This window comes from Tachyglossus aculeatus, chromosome 14 (genome assembly GCF_015852505.1).
Source record: "Tachyglossus aculeatus isolate mTacAcu1 chromosome 14, mTacAcu1.pri, whole genome shotgun sequence".
In the NCBI taxonomy this organism is placed as follows: Eukaryota; Metazoa; Chordata; class Mammalia; order Monotremata; family Tachyglossidae; genus Tachyglossus; species Tachyglossus aculeatus.
This window is the reverse complement of record NC_052079.1, coordinates 53,517,745-53,523,744: the sequence shown is the minus strand read 5'-3', so window position 1 is coordinate 53,523,744 and position 6,000 is coordinate 53,517,745. Positions and strand designations below refer to the sequence as shown.

The 6,000-nt window shown below is 42.7% G+C and overlaps 1 protein-coding gene across 1 annotated transcript in view; it reads left to right on the top strand.

Moving 5' to 3' along the window:
• The first annotated feature begins 337 nt into the window (after positions 1-337).
• TCF20 (transcription factor 20) overlaps positions 338-6,000 on the top strand; it is a 108,237-nt gene continuing 102,574 nt past the window's right edge. Inside the window, 1 exon segment of the mRNA XM_038756225.1 lies at positions 338-387. The gene's annotated coding sequence lies outside the window, so the exon portion shown is untranslated.

The window sequence follows — 6,000 nt, the reverse complement described above, 5'->3', positions numbered from 1 at the left end:
CTCCCTCCCCTCGCGCGCCCGCGCCCGCGCGCGCCGGCCCGGCGCCCCGTGATTGGGCGCGCGGCGTCACGTGACGCGGTGTTATTTCCTGTGTGTCGGGGAGCGGAGGGAGAAAAGGCCGCGAGAGGCGGCGGCGGAGGCGGCGGAGGAGGCGGCTGCCGTCGCGGTCTCCTCAGACGACGACGACGACGCCTCAGCCGACGACGACCACCCCCCACTCCCGTCTCGGCCCGAGGACTGCCTGGAGGAGGAGGAGGAGGCAGAGGAGGAGGCTGAGGAGGAGGAGGAGGAGTAGGCTGGACGCCTCTTCTTCTCCTCCTCCTCCTCCTCCTCCTCTTCCTCGTCCCCTTCCCCGCCTCCCTGAGGAGACGGAGGCCCCTCCCCCAGGTAACGCGCCGCGGCCGCAACGAGCATGCGGCCGATTTAGTATTTAATCATCATCATCGTCGTCATAATGGTGGTTTAATAATAATAATAAGAATGGTGGTTTAATAATAATAAGAATGGTTAATAATAATAGTAATGGTGGTTTAATAATAATAATAACGGTGGTTTAATACTAATAATGGTGGTTTAATAATAATAATAATGGTGGTTTAATAATAATAATAAGAATGGTGGTTTAATACTAATAATGGTGGTTTAATAATAATAAGAATGGTGGTTTAATAATAATAAGAATGGTGGTTTGATAATAATAATAAGAATGGTGGTTTAATAATAATAAGAATGGTGGTTTAATAATAAGAATGGTGGTTTAATAATAATAATAGTAATGGTGGTTTAATACTAATAATGGTGGTTTAATAATAATAATAATGGTGGTTTAATACTAATAATGGTGGTTTAATAATAATAAGAATGGTGGTTTAATAATAATAAGAATGGTGGTTTAATAATAATAAGAATGGTGGTTTAATAATAATAATAAGAATGGTGGTTTAATAATAATAAGAATGGTGGTTTAATAATAAGAATGGTGGTTTAATAATAATAATAGTAATGGTGGTTTAATAATAATAAGAATGGTGGTTTAATAATAAGAATGGTGGTTTAATAATAATAATAGTAATGGTGGTTTAATAATAATAATAACGGTGGTTTAATACTAATAATGGTGGTTTAATAATAATAATAATGGTGGTTTAATACTAATAATAATGGTGGTTTAATACTAAGAATGGTGGTTTAATAATAATAAGAATGGTGGTTTAATAATAATAAGAATGGTGGTTTAATAATAAGAAGAATGGTGGTTTAATAATAATAATAAGAATGGTGGTTTAATAATAATAAGAATGGTGGTTTAATAAGAATGGTGGTTTACTACTAATAATGGTGGTTTACTACTAATAATGGCGATGTAATAATAATAATGGTGGTTTAATAATAATAATAATGGTGGTTTAATAATAATAATAATGATGGTGGTTTAATAATAATAACGGTGGTGGTTTAATAATAATAACGGTGGTGGTTTAATAATAATAATAATGGTGGTTTAATAGTAATAATAATGGTTTAATAATAATAATGGTGGTTTAATAATAGTAATGGTGGTTTAATAATAATAGTAATGGTGGTTTAATAATAATAGTAATGGTGGTTTAATAATGATAGTAATGGTGGTTTAATAATGATAGTAATGGTGACTTAATAATGATAATAATGGTGACTTAATGATAATAATGGTGGCTTAATAATGATAATAATGGTGGCTTAATAATGATAGCAATGGTGGTTTAATGATGATAGTAATGGTGGTTTAATAATGATAGTAATGGTGGTTTAATAATAATAGTAATGGTGGTGTTTGTTAATAATAATAAAGTTGGCATTTATCAAGCGCTTACTATGTGCCAAGCACTGTTCTGAGCACTGAGGAGGTTACAAGGTGATCCCATCCTTCCCCTCCCCACAGCTCCTGTATGTAATAATAAAAATGACGGCATTTGTTAAGCGCTTACTATGTGCCAAGCACTGTTCTAAGCGCTGGGGAGGTTACAAGGTGATTCCATCCCCCCCCCCCCGCCTGCCTTACCTCCTTCCCTTCCCCACAGCACCTGTATATGATAATAATAATGGCATTTGTTAAGCACTTACTATGTGCCAAGCACTGTTCTAAGCGCTGGGGAGGTTACAAGGCGATCCCTCCCCACAGCACCTGTATAAAATAATAATGGCATTTGTTAAGCGTTTACTATGTGCAAAGCACTATTCTAAGCGCTGGGGAGGTTACAAGGTGATCCCATCCTTCCCCTCCCCACAACACCTGTATATAATAATAATAATAATAATAATAATAATAGCATTTGTTAAGTGCTTACTATGTGCCAAGCACTGGTCTAAGCTCTAGGGAGGTTACAAGGTGTCAGGTTGTCCCACGGGGACAACCTCCCACAGTCTCCATCCCCATTTGACAGATGAGGGAACTGGGGCACAGAGAATAATAATAATAATGATGGCATTTATTAAGCGCTTACTATGTGCCAAGTACTGTTCTAAGCACTGGGGAGGTTACAAGGCGTCGTTCCCCTCCCCCCCCCCCCCCCCGCCTTGCCTCCTTCCCTTCCTCACAGCACCTGTATATAATAATAATAATGGCATTTGTTAAGCGCTTACTATGTGCAAAGCATTGTTCTAAGTGCTAGGGAGGTTACAGGATGATCCCATCCTTCCCCTCCCCACGGGACCTGTATAAAATAATAATAATAATAATAATGGCATTTGTTAAGCACTTACTATGTGCAAAGCACTGTTCTAAGCTCCGGGGAGGTTACAAGGTGATCAGGTTGTCCCACGGGGGGCTCACAGTCTTCATCCCCATTTTACAGTTGAGAGTAATAACGATGACATATATTAAGCGCTTACTATGTGCAAAGCACTGTACTAAGCGCTGGGGAGGTTACAAGGTGATCAGGTTGTCCCATGGGGGGGCTCACAGTCTTAATCCCCATTTTACAGATGCGGTAACTGAGGCCCAGAGAAGTGAAGTGACTTGCCCAAAGTCACACAGCTGACAGTAGATGGAGCTGGGATTTGAACCCATGACCTCTGACTCCAAAGCCCGAGCTCTTTCCACTGCTCTACGCTGCTTCTCTTATATTCATTCCATCATATTTATTGAGTGCTTACTGTGTGCAAAGCACTGGACTAAGCGCTTGGGAAGTCCAAGTTGGCAACATATAGAGATGGTCCCTACCCAACAGCGGGCTCATTCATTCATTCAATCGTATTTATTGAACGCTTGCTGTGTGCAGAGCACTGGACTAAGCATTTGGGAAGTCCAAGTTGGCAGCATCTAGAGACGGTCTCTACCCAACAGCAGGCTCACAGTCTAGAAGGGGGAGACAGACGACAAAACAAAACATATGAACAAAATAAAATAAATAGAATAGTAAATATGTACAAGTAAAATAAATAGAGTAATAAATCTGTACAAACATATATACAGGTGCTGTGGGGAGGGGAAGGAGGTAGGGCTGTGGGGTGGGGAGGAGGAAGGAGGGGGCTCAGTGTGGGAAGGCCTCCTGGAGGAGGTGAGCTCTCAGTAGGGCTTTGAAGGGAGGAAGAGAGCTAGCTTGGCGGATGTGCAGAGGGAGGGCATTTTTATATATATATATATATATATATATATAGGTTTGTACATATTTATTACTCTATTTTACTTGTACATATTTATTCTATTTTAATATGTTTTGTTTTGTTGTCTGTCTCCCCCTTCTAGACTGTGAGCCTGCTGTTGGGTAGGGACCGTCTCTCTATATGTTGCCAACTTGGACTTCCCAAGCGCTTAGTACAGTGCTCTGCACTCAGTAAGCGCTCAATAAATACGATTGAATGAATGAATCAGGTTGTCCGTTGGAGGGCTCACAGTCTTAATCCCCATTTTACAGATGAGGGAACTGAGGCACGGAGAAGGTAAGTGACTTGCCCAAAGTCACACAGCTGACAATTGGCGGAGCTGGGACTTGAACCCATGATCTCTGACTCCAAAGCCCGGGCTCTTTCCACTGAGCCATGCTGCTTCTCAATTTAAGCGCTGACTGTGTGCAAAGCACAGTTCTAAGCGCTGCTGGGGGGGATACGAGGTGATCAGGTTGTACCACGAGAGGCTCACAGTCATTCACTCATTCAGTCGTATTTATTGAGCACTTACTGTGTGCAGAGCACTGGACTAAGCGCTTGGGAAGTACAAGTTGGCAACATTCATTCATTCATATTGAGCGCTTACTGTGTGCAGAGCACTGGACTAAGCGCTTGGGAAGTACAAGTCGGCAACATCTAGGGACGGTCCCTACCCAACAGCGGGCTCACAGTCTAGAAGGGGGAGAAAGACAACAAAACATATTAACAAAATAAAATAAATAGAATAAATATGTACAAGTTAAATAAATAGAGTAATAAATATGTACAAACATATATACATATATACAGGTGCTTTGGGGAGGGGAAGGAGGTAAGGCAGGGGAAGGGGAGGAGGGGGCTCAGTCTTCATCCCCATTTTACAGATGAGGGAACTGAGGCCCAGAGAAGTGAAGTGACTTGCCCAAAGTTGCCCAGCAGACTTGTACTTCCCAAGCGCTTAGCGCATTGCTCCGCACCCAGTAAGCATGCAGTCCGGGCGGTGGGGTGAGGGAGTGAGCACTCAATAAGTATGATTGAATGAATGAAGGGCTTAGTGCAGTGCTGTGAACACAGTGAGTGCCCAATCAAGATGATTGGATGAGTGAGCGAAGCGCTTAGAGCAGTGCTCTGCACACAGTGAGTGCTCAGTAAGTGTGATTGAATGAATGAAGGGCTTAGCGCAGCGCTGTGCACACAGTGAGCGCGTAATCAAGACAGTTGGATGAGCGAAGCGCTTAGAGCAGTGCTGTGCACACAGTGAGCGCTCAATAAGTATGACTGAATGAATGAAGGGCGTAGCACAGTGCTCTGCACACAGTGCTCAATCAGGACGGTTGGATGAGTGAAGCGCTTAGAGCAGTGCTGTGCACACAGTGAGCGCGCAGTCAACAGTTGGATGAGTGAAGCGCTTAGAGCAGTGCTCTGCACTCAGCGAGTGCTCAATAAGTACAATTGAATGAATTAATGAAGCATTTAGCGCAGTGCTCAATCAGTACGATTGAATGAGTGAATGAATGAAGGGTTTAGTCCAGTGCTTTGTACACAGTGAACGCTCAAAACGAGTGAATGAACTTAGTCCACTTAGTCCAGTGGTCTGCACACAGTAAGCGCTCAATCAGTGTGGTGGGATGAATGAATGAAGGAAGCGCTTAGTCCAGTGCTCTGCACACAGTAAGTGCTCAATCACTAAGATGGAATGAATGAATGACTCAGGCCGAGCCCCCCCCTTCCTCTCCCCGTCATCACCCTCCCTCCACCCTACCCCCTTCCCCTCCCTACAGCACTTAATAATAATAGCAGTGGCATTTGTTAAGCACTTACTATGTGCCAAACACTGTTCTAAGCACTAGGGACGATACAAGGTGATCAGGTTGTCCCACAGGGGACTCACAGTCCTCATCCCCATTTTACAGATGAGCACTTGTATATGTTTGTACATATTTATTACTCTATTTTATTGGTACATATTTATTACTCTATTAATGATGTGTATATAGCTCTAATTCTATTCATAGGATGATATTGACACCTGTCTACTTGTTTTGTTGTCTGTCTCCCCCTTCTAGACTGTGAGCCCGTTGTTGAGTAGGGACCGTCTCTATATGTTGCCGATTTGTACTCTCCCAAGCACTTAGTCCAGTCCACTTAGTCCCATGGGGAGGGAAGGAGGGGAGGGTGTGGAGGAGAAGAGGAAGGAAAGGAAAGGAAAAGGTGGGGGGGGGAATTCCCTCCCCAGGAAGTGTTTCCCACTCTTCCGGTGAAAATCCCATCCCTGAGGTGTTCTCTATAATAACAATAATAATAATAATAATGGCATTTGTTAAGCACTTACTATGTGCAAAGCACTGTTCTAAGCACTGGGGGGATACGAGG